Consider the following 18,631-nt stretch of genomic DNA (forward strand, 5'->3'; position numbering starts at 1 on the left):
TATCTCTGAAGAACATAGGTGCAAAAATCCTCAACAAAATACTAGCAAACAGGATCTGACAATACATTAAAAAAAAAAAAAAAAATCATTGACCATATTCAAGTGAGATTTATTCCCAGGAGTGTTTCAATATTTATGAATAAATCAACCTGTTCATCATACAAATGAGAGAAAGGATAAAAAACATGATCATTTCAATAGCTGCAGAAAATGCATTTCACAAAGTACAACATCTATTCATAATAAAAATCCTCAACAAAGTACGTTTAGAGGGAACATACCTCAACATAATAAAGGTCCTATATAAAAAACCCACAGGTAATGTTAGCCTAAAGAAGAAAATCTGAGATCTTTTCTCATAAAGTCAGGAACAAGACAAGATATCCACTCTTTCCACTTTTATTCAATATAGTACTGGAGGTCTAAGACATAGCAATCAGACAAGAAAAGAAATAAAATCCATTCAAACTGGCAGGGAGAAATAAATCTTTCACTATTTGCAGATGACATAGTACTATATATAGAAAGCCTGAAAGACCACCAAAAAACTACTAGAACTGTTAAGTGAATTCAGTAAGGTCACAGGATACAAAATCAATGTACAGAACTCTGCTGCATTTCTATATATTAACAATGAAGCAGCAGAAAGAGAAATTAAGAAAACAATTCCATTTACAATTGCACCCAAGATAACAAATACTTAGGAATAAACTTAACCAAAGAGGAGAAAGACCTGTAGTCTGAAAACTACAATACATTGATGTGCAAAATTAAAGATGACCCAAAGAAAAGGAAAGAGATTCTATTTAATGGATCAGAAGAACAAATAGTGTTAAAAATTTTATATTTCTCAAAGAGATCTTAGATTTAAGGCAATCTCCATCAAAATACCAATAGAATTTTTCACATAATTAGAACAAATAGTCCTAAAGTTTGTATGGAACCACAGATGACTCCAAATAGAAATCTTGAAAAAGAAAAATAAAACTGGAGGGATAACAATTCCAGACTTCAAGTTTTATTACAAATCTGTATTAATTAAAACAGTATGGTACTGGCACAAAAATAAACACATAGATCAAGAGAATAGACTAGAAAGCCCAGAAATAAACCCACAATTATATGGTCAACTGATCTTCAATAAAGTAGGAAAGAATATGCAATGGGAAAAAGTCTATTCAACAAATAGTGTTGGGAAAACTGGGCAGCCACATGGAAAATAATAAAACTGCACCACTTTCTTGCACTATACATAAAAATAAACTCAAAGTGGATTAAGGACCTAAATGTGAGACCTGAAATTATAAAATCCTAGAAGAGAGCACAAGCAGTAATATTTATCACACCCACCATAGCAATGTCTTTCTTGATGTGTCTCCTGAGTCAAGGAAAACAAAAGCAAAAATAAGATATTGGGGCTATATCAAAATCAAAAGCTTCTGCACATCAAGGGAAACAATCAACAAAACTAAAAGATAGTATACTGAATGGAAAAAGAAATTTGAAAATGACATATCGGATAAAGGGTTAATATCCAAAATATATAAAGACTTTATACAACTTAACACACAAAAAGCAAGTATTCCAACTAAAAATGAGCAGAAGACTTTTTTTTTTTCCCAAAGAAGACATAAAGATGGCCAACAGATACATGAAAAGATGCTCCAGATCACTCATCACCAGGGAAATCCAAATCAAAACCACAATGAAATATCACCTCAAATTTGTCAGAAAGGCTAAAATCAAAAACTCAAGAAACAACAAGTGTTGGTAAGGATGTGGAAAAAAAGGAAATCTCAGGCCGTGTCGGTAGGAATGCAAACTGGTGCAGCCATTGTGAAAAATAGTATGGAGTTTTCTCACAAAGTTAAAAATACAACCACTCTACCATCCAGTAGTCTCTCTCCTGAATATTTATCTCCAAAAGACAAAAACACCAATTCAATGGGATACATGCACCTCTATGTTTACTGCACTGTTTATAATAGCAAAATTATGGAAGCAGTTCAAGTGTTCATCAACAGAAGAATAGATAGAGAAATGACATATACACAATGGACATAAAAAAGAATGAAATCTTGCCATTTGCAACAACATGGATGGAGCTAGAGAGTATAATACTAAAGTAAGTCAGTCAGAGAAAGACAAATACCATAATACTTTCCTCATATGTAGAATTTAATAAAGAAAACAAATGAACAAAGGAATAAAAAAGAGAGAGATGCAAACCAAGACACAGACTCTAAACTGTAGAGAATAAACTGTGCTCACCAGAAGGGAGGTGGGTGAGGATAAGAGTGAAATAGGTAATGGGGAATAAAGAGTAAAAGCATTGAATCACTGTGTTGTACACCTGAACTGTATGTTAACTAACTGGAATTAAAATAAATCTTGATTTAAAAAAAGAGCAGTTAAAAAAGCATATAGTTTTCATTTCTTTTGATGGCTGCATAGTATTCCATTGTGTATATATACCACATCTTCTTGATCCATTCATCTGTTGATGGACATCTAGGTTCTTTCCATAGTTTGGCTATTGTGGACATTGCTGCTATAAACATTCGGGTGCATGTGCCCCTTTGGATCACTGATTTGAGGAAGTGGTGATGCAACATGGGGGGCTTAAGTGGATAGGAGAAGAATCAATGAAACAAGATGGGATTGGGAGGGAGACAAACCATAAGTGACTCTTAATCTCACAAAACAAACTGAGGGTTGCTGGGGGGAGGGGGTTTGGGAGAAGGGGGTGGGATTATGGACATTGGGGAGGGTATGTGCTTTGGTGAGTGCTGTGAAGTGTGTAAACCTGGTGATTCACAGACCTGTACCCCTGGGGATAAAAACATATGTTTATAAAAAATAAAAAATTTTAAAAAAAAAAAACCCCAAAAAAAAAAAAAAACCCAGAAATGAAGGATAAATCAGTTATTGCCATAAAAAAAAAAAAAAAAGCATATAGTTGAGAACCGGATAAATGAGGTGTGTGTGTGTGTGTGTGTGTGTGTGTGTGTGTGTGTGTGTTGTTTGTTTTTGTTTTGTTAATTCAGGCAGTCCCACCATGTAACTAACTTTAGGCAAAGCTCACAATCAGTATTGACTATTTCCTGATGTATATAAAGAGTCAGGAATAGGCAACTCATAGATCCTTCTTCCATGTTTGTCCTCAGAAAATGTACTTCCCACTTTCCAGTTTAGTCACATCCCTTTTTTTTTTAATTTTTTTAAAGATTTTATTTATTTGACAGAGATCACAAGTAGGCAGAGAGGCAGGCAGAGAGAGAGGAAAAAGCAGGCTCCTTGCCGAGCAGAGAGTCCAATGCGGGACTGGATCCCAGGACCCTGGGATCATGAACTGAGCTGAAGTCAGAGACTTTAACCCACTGAGACACCCAGGTCATATCCCTTTTAATATTCAAGTAGATGGCTCCAAGCCACCACCTTTTTCTAGTTAAGTCAGTTTTCTCCTATCCTGAAATTTTTTCAGCTCAAGTTATTGCTAGGAAACTGACAGAATGCTCATATAGACTATGAGTCAGGCATTTCCCTCACTCATATGTGATCATCTGCTTAGAAATCTCAGTCTTTTTTGCAGGAAGTTCTCTAAGATTGCTGACCTTGTTCCCCATCATTATTACACACCCCTGCCATCACAAATAATATGGGATCCCAAATAATATGGGAAATGTGAGAAAAAACAGTAAATTCCATGTGGTGCTACAGTCACAGAGCAGCCCAGAAATCAAAAGCAAGACTTAACAACTGCAAACCCACAGTGAATATCTCCTCAAGGAGCAGGGAAATCTATACTTCTCTCTTGGCCTTGTAAGTTCATGCAATAGAAACTGCTTGAGACCAAGTGCTACTACTCCCTGTTAACAAAATTCTTCACACACCCCCACATACATATAACAATATGTTGGGTAGAAGGTCTTTCAACATCAGACACAAAAACCTCTAAAACTAAGTGCCTCAGAAAACAGAAGAGTCCCTTCCTTCCCTTTGCCTGGAGCTCTCTTTATTGAATTTTGAAAGTTTTTTGATGTGTAACAGACATACAGTAAACAGTACTAAAAGATACAAATGTAGTGATCCAAAGGGGCATGTGCACCCAAATGTTTATAGCAGCAATGTCCACAATAGTCAAACTATGGAAAGAACCTAGATGTCCACCAACAGATGAATGGATAAAGAAGATGTGATCTATATCTATATCTATATCTTTATCTATATCTATATCTATAATGGAATCCTATGCAGCCATCAAAAGAAATGAAATCTTGCCATTTGCAGTGACATGGGTGGAACTAGAAGGTATTATGCTAAGCGAAATAAGTCAATTAGAGAGAGACAATTATCATATCATCTCTCTCATATGAGGAATTTGAGAGGCAGGGTGGGGGGTTTGGGCAGCATGAAACAAACTGAGGGTTGATGGAGGGTGGTGGGGGTAGGGATAGGGTGGCTGCATTATGAACATTGGGGAGGGTATGTGCTGTGGTGAGTGCTGTGAAATCTGTAAGCCTGATGATTCACAGAACTGTACCCCTGGGGCAAATAATACATTATATGTTATTTTAAAAAATGAAAAAAAAATATACAATTTGATGTTTTAAATTATGAACACACCTAAGAAACCATCAACACAATTAAGATAAAGATCATATCTGTCACATTCTAAAGTTTTTTCCAGCCCTTTAAATCCCTCCATCTTGCCTTGTTCTCATGCACCTCTTTCTTGTTGTAAATATTTACTGGATATGAACATCATTTGGGAGCGGGATCCAGAAAGCTTATTTTTAACTGGCTCCCCAACTGATCCCCCATATTACAAGGCTTGAAAACCATGGCCTTAGAGAAAAAACTTTACATCCTCTTGGAAACATTCTCACTTTGGAGCTTCTTTCCATGAAATTGCATCTTTTCTCTCTCCTTTCGTCTCTCTCTTTTTTTTTTTTTTTTTTGGAAAAATTTTCCCTATACGTTTATGATATATGTATATGTTCAACTATTCCCATAACTCTTTTATTTTTTGAAACTCCAATTCAAGATAGCCATATAATCATAATCATAAATACACAGCATCATGCTGTGTAGTTCTAAGAAAATATGGCAGATAATAAAAATTTCTGAACTTCGCAAAGTTCTGAGAAGTTTCTAAAAGGCTCACATTTTAACATACAGAAATTTTCAATCATTTCTATATGCAAACTTACCAAAAATTTATTCTATAATTTTTGAGAGAAAGGATTCACCTCACAGTGCTAAATAATTTAAAAATTCTTTTTTTTTTTTTTTTTTGCAGACACATAGACTAGTGGAACAGAGTGGAGAGCCCAGATATGGACCCTCAACTCCGTGGTCAAATAATCTTCAACAATGCAGGAAAAAATACACAGTGGTAAAAAGACAGTCTCTTCAATAAATAGTGCTGGGAAAATTGGACATCTACATGTAGAAAAATGGAACTCGACCATTCTCTTATACCATACACAACGATAAACTCGATGTGGATAAAAGACCTCAGTGTGAGGCAGGAATCTATCAAAATCCTAGAGGAGAACATAGTCATCTCTTCGACATAGGCCACAGCAACTTCTTTCAAGATATGTCTCCAAAGGCAAAGGAAACAAAAGCAAAAATGAACTTTTGGGACTTCATCAAGATCAAAAGCTTCTGCACAGCAAAGGAAAGAGTCAACAAAACAAAAGAGGCAACCCACGGAATGGGAGAAGATATTTGCAAATGACACTACAGACAAAGGGCTGATATCCAAGATCTATGAGTAACTCCTCAAACTCAACACACACAAAACAGATACTCACATCAAAAAAAATCGGGAGAAGACATGAACAGACAACTTCTCCAAAGAAGACATACAAATAGCTAACAGACACACGAAAAAATGTTCATCATCATTAGCCATCAGGGAGATTAAAATCAAAACCACACTGAGATACCACCTTACACCAGTTAAAATGGCCAAAATTAACAAGACAAGAAACAAATGTTGGAGAGGATGTGGAGAAATGGGAACCGTCTTACACTGTTGGTGGGAATGCAAGTTGGTGCAGCCACTTTGGAAAACAGTGTGGAGATTCCTAAAGAAATTAAAAATAGAGATTCCTTATGACCCTGCAATTTTACTCCTGGGTATTTACCCCAAAGATACTGATGTAGTGAAAAGAAGGGCCATCTGTACCCCAATGTTCATAGCAGCAATGACCATAGTTGCCAAACTGTGGAAACAACCAAGATGCACTTCAGAGGACAAGTGGATAAAAAAGATATGTCCATATATACAATGGAGTATTATGCCTCCATTAGAAAGGATGAATATCCAACTTTTGTATCAACATTGATGGGACTGGAAGAGATTATGCTGAGTGAAATAAGTCAAGCAGAGAGTCAAATAAATGGTTTCACTTACTTGTGAAGCATAAGGAATAACACAGAGGACACTGGAAAATGGAGCAGAGAAGAGAGTTGGGGAGACAAACCATGAGTGACTGTGGACTCTGAGAAACAAACTGAGAGTTTTGGAGGTGACAGTGCTGAGGGGTTGGGTGAGCCTTTTGGTGGGTATTATGGAGGGAACTCCATAATATTGAGCATTGAGCACTGGGTGTGGTGCATAAATAGTGAATGGTGGAACACTGAAAAGAAATAAAAGAAAATAAAATGAAAAAAAAAAAGCCATTTTTTCAAAAAGTGTTCATAATGGTTTTGTAAGTCAAATTTTAAACTATTTAGATTTTACTGAACATATATATTCATCCAGTTTGAATGGGAATATAGAGAGACATCAAATGTGACCACCAAAAACATTAAATAACTTATGTTAATAATATTAAAATTATTAATATTTTTCTTTATATTATTCCTCAAAATGTTTTTAAAGTACATAAAAGTACAATTTTTGGAAAGTCTATTGAATGCATTTATTGTTTATCATTGTAATAAAAACAAGCTGAAGTCCCCCCTCTATAATTAATCCCTTAAGCTTTTATTTATACTTTTGATGATTACAATCTAGGTAAAATTTAGAAAACATTTTTTAAAACCCTCAAATTTCAGGTAGAATCTTTATTATTTTACTCTTGCGTAAAGGAAAACACTGTGAACCATTGCAATCAAATGGAAAAAATCCATATGGTAAATAATGCTTGCTTTTATTGTTGGTATAAAAATATCAGCTCTAAGAGTAACCTAGGAGGCACTGCAAGTGGTTTTCTATAAAAAGAAATAAAACCAAATGATCAATGTGGACACTAGAGTGTAACGCAGACATAGAATCAAGCAGGATTTCCCATATCCTAGTTTTTATGGCCAGCCTGCTGAAAGATGTTAAAATTAAATGGGGTGAGGAGTGAGGATGTAACAGAAGACTTTTGGCTTGGTGTTCTCCTTCTCCAGGAAATGATGCAATCTCTCAAAGATCTTTGGTTCAGTTTGATTATACTTCTGAAATGCTTCTCTGAATTGTAAAGACTTAGTAAATCTCTACAATGGAGTAAAGCACTCTCTAAGATACTCTGTGAATTCTAGAAGAGTCAAACTGAGTATGGCAAGATCCTTGAGCACAGTGTTTTGACATTTCTTACCTAACTGATTTCAGTTAACACCAAAGTATCTCAATAGCAGTTTACTGTTAAATGTTAGTACATTAATATTTTTGTTGGGAAGATTCATTTAGTCATTCAACAAAAGTGTTTTGAATGCCTGCTATGTGCACCTACAAGGAGATTTAAATCTCCTACCTCTTATTTCCACTAGGTGAGTTTATCCACATTGCTCTAAAAGAAGGAAAAACCTTTATTATTTAACCTCTCATTCAATAGCATCTTTTCAATGAAAGCTTTCCCTAATCATTTCAACTAGAAATTATGCCTCTTCTTTATACCATATGGTTATATAACATTCTTACATTTTATTTAATTCGGTTTTATACCTTATCTTTCAATTTAGTCCATAAGCTCCTGCAGAGCAAGGATCCTTACTATGTATTTCTATCTATCTATCTATCTATCTATCTATCTATTCATTCATTCATCCATTCATTCATTTATTCAACAAGAAATGTACTGAGCCAGGCCTTATGTGAAATGTAAATATAAATAAGACATAGTTATCATCATCAATTTGATTTTTGTTTAGTTGGTAAAATAAGACATTACCATGGCATGGGTCCTAAAACTTTTTTTTTTTTAATTTAAAAGTGTGTTAAGCAGAGCTGAAGATTTTTCCTAGCATTCTTGGCCCCTGCTGCTTTATATACCTCACAAAATTTAATATGATGTCATGGACCAAGTAGGAACTAAATAAATATATGTTAAATAAACATTTGTTAAAATAAATTTCAATATTAGACCCATCAAATTTCCCTTTTTGCTCACACATTTCACAAAGCTACCCACTGTGATACTTTATTACATTTGCATTTTCAGATTCTGGTAGCTCATAAGATACAGAGACAGAAATCTTAATAAACATATGAGGGAGCAATATGTAGAGAGAAAAACATTGAGCTTAAGTCAGGGAATCTGTGCTGGGCTTTGGTTCATCTATTTCCTAGTTGTGTTAACTGAATCTTAACCTCTGATTATGAGTCTCATTTTCCCTGTTTGTACAACAGGGATAGTTAATAATCACCTCACAATGTTGTGAGATACAAATAAAATAATGCATTTGAAAGCACTTATAAAGCTTCAAAGCAGTTTAAAAATGATATTGTGAGTTCATGGACTATGTAAGGAGGGTGAAGTGTAGCATGCAGCAGAGGACAATAAGAATATGCCTTGCTGCTACACCTTGCCAGCCTGACTTGCCATTTATACCTATCAATTTAGAAAATTATATTTTTTCATTAAATTTAAGGCTTTTTTTAAGATTTATTTATTTATTTTAGAAAGAGAGAAAGAGTGCATGAGGAGGGCAAGGGGCAGAGGGAGAGAATCTTCAAGCAGACTCCCTGCTGAGCAGGGAGCCTGATACAAGTCTCCAACTCATCACCCCAAGATTATGACCTGAGCTGAAACCAAGAATTAGACGCTCAACCAACTGAGCCACCCAGAGGCCCCTGAATTTCAGCTTTTCTACACACAACCTGGAAAGTCACTTTATAAATGTAAAAGGCTTAATGGAATCCAGCATTCCATTATCCTAACAATATTTGCAATATCTTCAGACATCTTTATAACAAAGGTAATAGGCAAATATACCCTTGCTACTCAAGTACTAATAGCAGCTCTTAATGATAGAATATTTTCCATGTGCAAAGCAGTGTGTAAAGCACTCTATAGATACTATCTTAGCACAGTATATGGGTAGACACCTCAAACTGCAGTCAGAAAATGGCACATGATTTGGACCACATTACACTATAGAAGGAGTTCTGCATCCGAAGACCTAGATTCAAGTCTAGTCCTTATCTCTTAACTAAGTGACTTCTAACACCTGCTTTCTCATCCATTAGAAAATAAAATGGGACCGTTAATCTCAGTTATGGTGAAGACTGAATTTAATTGAAGGAATTGAATTTAATTGAACTGAGTTAGTTTTATTTTTAACTGAATTGAATTCAATATGCAGAGTGTCTGGCTCAATATTAGGTGGTATTTTTTCATCTCTCCAACCTACTAGCAAATTACTTTAGGCAAACTACCTAACCCCTGCAGACTCCAAATTCCTTATCTGTGAAATGGAGATAATGTTACTCTTGTAACTGTATTATTGTATGAAATTTGATAATGTATAACCTGGAAAATACTACAGCTATTTTAATTCATATTATCACCTCATCCTTTTTTATCTTCTATTGATTTATTCTTTATACTAACCACAATAAACTCCCAGTATATGTTTTCAAGAAGGAAATTCTGGAAGAAATTAAAATTCCAAAAATAGTTGCACATTTTATCACCAAGATAAGTTTTGTCCCTTGGGTTATGTCAGCGGCAGCCCCAGAGTTATCTAACTTGACAGTATGATGCCAGGTAGATTAGTATCGGCAATCCTTAGGACACATTGGGCTGCAAGACACCTGGGGCCCATCTCCTCTTCTGATGATTCACTGGACAGCAAAGAACAGCTTTCCCAGATGTTCACCCATGCAATACACACGAGGACTGAGAAAAATTACAAAAGGAATCAATATAAGTTCCTTCCTCATGACACTAATAAGGAGCAACGAAGTTAGAGAGGCATCCTGTTGAAGTGAATAAGTGTTATGGGAAGAACTGAAATAATTAAATCATTTTTTGCTCACAGTTCTAAAGGTCTGGGCTCACTGACATGTACTTGAACAACTATTCCTCCTCAGCTGCGTGTATACATTAGACATTTCTAAGTCAAAAAGATTCAAGACACTACAAAGCGTGCCATTTCTTGAACAAAAGCCAAGCTATTTATTCTTCATCTAATCAATACCAGTATCCAGACCAAAGGAAATATACTGCTTAATAGCCCATATACAATTCCTTGAACTTGACAAATGTAAACAGTAGTAGTAGTAGAGTGGATTCATCTTCTAAGAAGAGAATTTACTTGAACAACATTTTGAGTGACATGTTTAATTTTCGATTCTGATGAAGTGAGATGCCGCAAGGAGTCAATGTCAGTAGATGGAAACAATGTGGCGAATGTACTCGCTGCCATTTTGTATGATATAAACATCCTAGATATAGGTATACAATCATAAGTTAAGAAGGAATCAGTGGGAAATTGTCAAAATTTTTAGTAAACCCCAATTTTAATGCCTTTAACAGTCACTACTATTCAGGTTTTAGTTATATAAACCATCTGTGAATAATAATACACCATATGAATAATATATGTAACAGCACTCTTTAACTGAAAACATTTTACCAACGTTAGTTACTATACCTCTTAACCCCCTAGGACAATGGAATCTGTGATATTTACATATCAATCCATGGTCCACACATTAAGCTGCTTGTCAGCCTCAACTTAAAGTATTTTTCCTCCTAACTTTAATTTGCCTCCATCCAATTAGAAACAATCTTATTTTTTGTACATTCCTTCTAAACTCATCATGGTCTCTGTTCTAATATTTGCCACAGTCTACAGGTATTTGATTTGTTTATGTATATGTTCACTTTCCATATAAGACTCATAAAACCTGGAAGGCAGTTCCTATCCTGCTCATCTTTGTGTAAGCTTCCCAGCTACTTCTCTATACTGGGAGCTTTCACCTAGCTGGTATTTAACTAATTTTTTTAATGATTAAAAAAAAATGTTGCTCATTATGTCAGTTATATTTTCTGATGGTGCTACTTATTTTCTGATCCTTAAAGGGAGAAAATTATGCAACCCACCCTTCTCCGTATAAAACATATGGTTATCTACTAGGCGGACACATGCAACCAGATTTATTTTGTGCCTTTTTCTCAGCTACACAGGACATTCCCTCCTGCAGTTCTTAGGGTGATACTTTCTCTCCATGCTGCCTGTGGTAAGTGGCAAGCAGCGCTTTTCCCTAGTGAGAAGGAAGTCAATAGGCTATATTTTACTGTGACAGCTAGGCCATTTGACTTGAGTCTTATTACACTTGATGGCTACCTTTAGGGAATGTCTTTTTCAATTGTTTATTTTCCAAGCCTCTTGTCAGTTCAAACTATAGAAAACAAAAGGGGTACCCACATTTCACTAATCTTCACATATCTGTACAATATGGAATTTATGGAATTCACTTCATCAATCCTGGGCCCAAGAAGATACTTCAGTCAAATAAAATCTAGAGATATTTACTGAGTACCAATAACTTTATAAAAATGATATAAAAATTAATAAGCTCTAACAGCCCACTCATGGATATTATATTTAGGAGATAATAAGTACATACAGAAAAATTTAAAATTATCTGAAAAAAAAATAGAAGATTTAAAAAAGCCAAAAAATATCCAGTTTGGGTAAGGTTTTAGTAATGGGCACTCATTTCAGGAAGGCAATTAGGCTGTACTTGTCAAGCCATTTACTGAGTTTTTCAAAGGGGAAACTATTGACATTTCAGCAAAGCAAACATTATTGCAAAGAACTGTTGCAAACATTACCAGAGGTTTAGTATCCCTGCCCTTTGGACGCTGTCATTGTGACATCCAGAAGTGCCCTCCTTATATTTCCAAATGCCCTGGAGTAGCACCCCCAGTTGTGAACAAACTGTATCAGCCAAAATAGGCTAGGTTTTGCTATGTGACAAATAGCCTCATATCTCAGAAGCTTTATACAACAAAGGTTTATTTCTCTTTTATCCTACATATACATATGCATATACAAAGCAGGTCAAGAAGAATGTTCTGCTCATTATAATGACGAGGGACCAAAGCTGATGAGGCTCCTACAATACGTACATGTGCAATAACTATGACAGTGGTGACCATGCAAGGGTGGGTATATTGCAGAGAAGGGAGAGTGGAGTACAGGTATTGCAGGTGCAGATGTCAGAATGAGTCAACAAAGTGCAATTCTTTAATGGTGTTGGCAGAGCTTAAATCCCTGCATTCTATGGACCTTCTTTTGCTACATGAAAAAAAGAAGGTAAAGTGACATAAAGAAACCCACCAAAAAGCCATGTATGTAGGAAGCACACTGCCAATCAATATAGGTTTAAAAAAAGACTCTGAATTAAAAAAGAAACCTCCAAAGTTGTCTATTCCATTTGATGAAGGAAAAGAAGGGTACATGAACTCTTAAAAGATTTCTTGAGCTAAGACGATAATCCCAACTGGTCTATAACTCAGTTTTGGCTTGGTCCTGATGTAAACTGATTTTATTATAAATGGGAAAACCCACCCTATCAAAGATGCTTAATAAACAGGAGATCAAAACAGGATGTTCAAGATACACTAAAGAAAAAAGGGGAAAGAATGGAAGACACAAGAAAAATAAATGGTACATTCATGATAACATCTGGAAATATATTATCATGGGGCATATAAAAGTCATGACCAAATATTGCTTGACAAATTTTAAAAATTTAAAAACCAGTCAATTCTATGAAGTAGGAGCTCAAAACACAAATAAAAGAATTTGCATGCAAGATAACTAAACAGCAGGAAAAGATAAAATATAAGTTGTCAGAACTCAACTGAAGCAATGAGAGAAGAAAACGAGAGTATCAAAGGATTTTAAGTACAAAAGTAGAGGAATACAAGAGAGAACAGACATTGCAATAAATACATTAAGGAGCAAAGCTAAAATAAGAAAACAAATGGAAAGAATTTGTAAGAAAGTTAAAGAAGATTCAACAGGGTATATATTTGGAATCCTTGAGGAAAAAAAACAACAAATACTAAAGAACAGGTCCATATTGGCAATGGCACAAGAGGAAGTCCTGTAATGGTTACTTTGCTGACCCCACACCAGACTCCTAGGGCACAGGTGAGGTGTTACAGCAGCATGTCACGCTGCCTTGTCATTCTCCACGTGTCGATGCTACAGCCCATTGCTCTCTTGTCACTGCCCTTCCCAAGGTCTATGGAAGTAATGACAACATCAATAAAGAGAGCCCATTGCTAGCTGCAGAAAAATATGTGGAGTCTATTTCTCGTCATGAAAAGGCAAACATAGCTTTCTAAATCCCTGAGCTGACATGGCCTGGATAGGTCCATTTATCATTGGAATTGCAAATGGACTATAGCACAAAGCAGCTACTGCTCATTCTAGAGAGAGGGAAAAGAGAGAAACACGTGAAAGTATGAAATTCCAGCAGAATATGGACGAAGTTGTTACTCCTCAGGCATCTCCAACTCTCTACAGTGGAATTCAAAAGCCCAGGTCCTTTTTATTTTTATTTTTATATTTTCCAGGAATAGAATGGAGGCTTCCCACAAAGACATACCTCCAGAAACTAAGGGGGAGGGTAGTTATACAAACCTATTTTTTAGATGTAGCAATAGAATAAGCCAACAGAGGCAAGCTTTAGAAACAAAGTTCCAAAAGATGATCAAACACTTACAAATAAGCAGATAACCAAAATTGTATATCTAAAGAGGCATGTGGCATTCCTTGAGGTTAAAACTAAAAAAATGGTCAGTCCTCAAAAAAGCCCAATAAAAAAGGAACCATAGATGTTGATTTTCTAGGGAAAAATCAGAGGTATGGAGCTTGTAATCACATGTAAAAACACATCATCAATCTAGCAGAAGTGTGAAGCAAATATAGGGGTTATCCAAGGACATGCTGATACCCAGTCTTATTTAATTTTCCATCTCTAAAACTTCCTTAGAGGAACATTCCTCTTTTTTTTTTTTTAAGATTTTATTTATTTATTTGACACAGAGAGAGAGCGAGAGAGAGCGCACAAAAATGCAGAGTGGCAGGCAGAGGGAGTGCTCCCCACTGAACAAGAAGCCAGTCATGGCACAGGATCCCAGGATTCTGAAATCATAACCTGAGCCAAAGGCAGATGCTTAACTGACTGAGCCACCCAGTCACCACAAGAATGTTCTTCTTGAGGTGTTCTGAAAGGACTTATATTTAAGTAAAATAGAAGAGCACATAAAGGAGGAAAAGAAGAGAAATAATGTAGTTCACACACAACAACAAAGTTGCCTTGCCAAGATACTCCCCAGAAGTGTTAGTATTTCAGAAGAAAAAGCAGACCCCTGCCTTATATTCACACATATTTTCAGTGTATTTGAAAATATATTCATATATTCAGTGTATCTGATTTGGTAAAAACTAAAGCCTTAGCAGTTCAGTTTATCCTATTGTAAACCAAATAGCTACTAGGAGATCTTTAAAAAAAGGATAAAAAAATTTCTTTTCTTAGGGTTAAAATGTATTAAAATGTATTTTATGTACTAATCTATAATATCATAAAGGGTCATTCAACATCCAATTTTTAATGAAAGCCTAGGGCTATCTGTAATCATTTTGTTATGCAAATTTCATTCATTCATGTGATATGTTTAAATTGCATACCTTTCTAGATTAAACTGCATGTACCACTCTTTGAGATTCGTTAACCATAAAGATTACATTAAGACTAACAGAACTCTTTAAATTTCTATTTTATAAAGAAAGAAACAAATGATTAGTTTTTTTCTTAATTATCAGTTCACATAATTAATCAGGATGCCTTGGTAAATTTAACTTTTTTTTGTTTGTTGTGTAGTGCATTATTTTGGAAAATATGCAATGAATTATCCTTTTGTCTTCAATGATGAATGAGTGAAAGTAACATTAATTGACTGTATTTGGTGGCAAGAAAACAATAAAATAATTAATTGTACCTTAAAAGGCATAATTCAGATAAACATTCTTGAAACAAAAATAAGTGTGTTTGTGTATGTGTGTGTGTGCATGTGTGTGCACACATATGTATATCTGTCTCTAAGATATGGTCTTACATAATATATAATAAATTATATACAACAACACAAGTATATAATAGTATGTATATCATTGTTTATGCCTGGAAAACTGAACTAGAATAGTCAACAAATATATATATCCTGGTAAAATGTTACTGGATTTCAACAACTTGGAAGGGATAGAAAGGGAAGGAAGAAGAAAAATCACACGGGCATCTAGGCAAAAAATCTAGTCACTTATGCAAGAGATTAAATTGATCTGGCCTCAGAATATTCCACAACAATATTCAATGTCAGAAAATTGTGGAGGACATAAACTTCTTAAGAAAAAAAAAGTGCTGGAGTGCCTGGGTGGTTCAGTCAGTTAAGCACCTGACTCAATTTTGGCTCAGGTCAAGATTTCAGGGTCAGGGTATCAAGCCCTGGGTCAGGCTCCATATTCAGCAGAGAATCTGCTTGGGATTCTCTCTTCCTTTACCCACAGCCCCCTCACTGTGCATGCCCGCATGCATGCACTCTCTCCTGAATAAATAAATCTTTAAAAATAAAAAAGAAGAAGTAGAAAAGAACATATTTCTAAAATACAAATAAAGAAATGTGTCAAAGTACCTCCTTCCCCACATCCCGTCCTTCCCCTACCAAAATAATAACATCCCTGAATTAGACAATTTCTCAGGGAAATTCTAACAAAACTTTTTATTTTATTTTATTTTTTTAAAGATTTTATTTATTTGTCAGAGACAGAGAGAGAGAGAGCGAGCGAGCACAGGCAGACAGCGAGGCAGGCAGAGGCAGAGGGAGAAGCAGGCTCCCTGCCGAGCAAGGAGCCCGATGTGGGACTCGATTTCAGGACCCTGGGATGATGACCTGAGCCGAAGGCAGCTGCTTCACCAACTGAGCCACCCAGGCATCCCAACAAAACTTTTTAAAAACAGATAATCTCAAAGGTATTTTAATTGTTCTAGAATACAAAGAAGGAATGCTTCCAAATTATGTTTATGAAATGGGTATAAAAATGGTCCCCAAAGTCAATAAGAATTGCACAAAAAGAAAACCATCAATCACATTTGAAAAGTTCACCAGAAAGCACTAATAATTCAGTGTTAGGCTATATGGAAATTAATAGTCTTCTTGTTTTCTAACAACCACAGGTCAGAAGATACAACAGAAGGAAAAATTCCTTATTTTCGATAACAGCACAAAAGATAAAGTGTCTGAGAGGAAATGTGTGAGATCATTATAAAAAAGACTTTAAAATATTACAAAGGAACACAAAATAAGACACGAACAAAAGAAAAAGCATTCCATGTCCTTGCGTAGGATGACTCAACATCATAAAGCTGTCAATTCTCCCTAAATTAATCTACAATTTTCACACAAGTCTAATAAAAACGTCAGCATCATTTTGTCAGAATAATCAAGCTAAGTCAAAAGTTCATGGGGAAAAATAAACATGTAAAAATAACCAAGAAAATCTGGAACAGGGGGGAACCTGTCTCCAAGTATTAACACATTACAAAGCTTTAGTAATTAAAATATTGTGATACTGGCACATAAATATATAGACAAATCATGGAGCAGAACATGAAGTCCAGGAATAGACATGCATCTATACATGGTATTTTAGAAAGCGGGGCATTTCTAACAGGTGGGGAAAGATGGATCATCTAAAAAATACAGTTGAGAAAAATGGATTGGGGGAAAGAAAACGGAAAAAAAAAGCTGATTCCATTGTAACATCTAATAATAGGAGAAATTCCAAATATATTAAAATTTTAAGTGTTTAAAGAAAGATCAAAGTACCAGTAGAAGCCATGAAAGTAGAAGGTCTTTCTAACCATGATGTGAATCTCAGAAGCTATAAGAAGAAATATAGCTAAGTTCAATTAAATGTTTTTAAAATGTTCATGGTAAAAAATGTAATCTAAGTTAAAAGGTAAATACCAAATTATGAACTTAAAACACAGACTAAAAGTTAATCTCTCTAGTGTATAAAAAATTCTTAGAAGCCAATGAGAAAAAGACAATTCAATTCAAAAAATGGGCAAAAAATGGGGACAGTTCATAGAAAAAGAAGTATGGATTGTCCCTGAACATATATTAAGATCACTAATAATAAGAAAAAGTAAATTAAACCACTTTTACTTATCACATTAGCAGAGATCAAAGTTATTAAATTCATTGTTTGAGGGAATAGGATAGAGAAAGAGATCTCACGCTTGTTGATGAGAGTGTAAGTTGGTACAAAGGGCAATTCAGTAATGTCTATCAAGTTGATAAACACTATAGTCTTTCAGAAATATATTCTAAGATACATGTTTGAGATATGACGTATGTACAAGGTTATTTACTGTAACACTATTTGTAATACCAAAAGACCGGAAGCAGCCTAAATGTCTATTAATGTTCATGAATATGAGACCACTTAAATCCAGTATAGTAGAGTCATACAATGGAATATTACAGAGCCCTAGAAACACATAGAGAAGCTCTTTACATATTGGCTGACATGGAATGACCTTTCAAGTCACTGGAGGAAAGAATATACACATAAACATGGACATCTCTGAAAAGAGATACAAAAAGTTGATAGAAAAGTTGATAAAACTGATTGTGAAAAAAGTTGATAAAACTGTCTGTGTTAGGGAAGGAGAACTGGGTGCCCGGGGGACAAGTGCCTGGGGGACACTTTTTAAGACTTTTGCATTTTTAAAATTTATAAATAAATAGGAGAGGTCATAAGGCTTTGTTCATAAGTGACAAAATGATCTAAAGAGATTATATGTAGTTTAAAATATAATTAATTAATTAACTAATTAATTAATTACAGTAGACAGAATGAAATAAAGTTATCTTTTGACCTTCCCCTACTATGTTTCCAGCAAAATGCACATGCCTTCCCACAATTATACTTTTGCCTGTTTTTATTAACCTCTATCCATATCCTCAGATCCTACTATTTCATTTATCTAAGATGAGTCAACATTTATAATAATTTTCCAATCAAAGTTATATCTCAATCTCATTTCAACAACTCAGTTTCAACATGTGCTATATGCAGTAACAAACCTGAAATCATTTACTTTAGGCAATCATAAGCAAAGAAGCACATCTTTTGGAAAGTACTTTAAAAAAAAGTAGTTAAAATCTTGCCTATTGTTTGGAAAATGTGTCATAGGCCATTTTAATAATGCTTGTTTAGAGAATTAAATATGCCCTCTCCTGGCATCTTTAACTGTAATATGCACAATGAAGAAGGTAAGCTTTTAGATAAAAGATTACTTAATAAAGTCACACGT

Source organism: Mustela erminea, chromosome 12 (genome assembly GCF_009829155.1).
Source record: "Mustela erminea isolate mMusErm1 chromosome 12, mMusErm1.Pri, whole genome shotgun sequence".
Taxonomy (NCBI): Eukaryota; Metazoa; Chordata; class Mammalia; order Carnivora; family Mustelidae; genus Mustela; species Mustela erminea.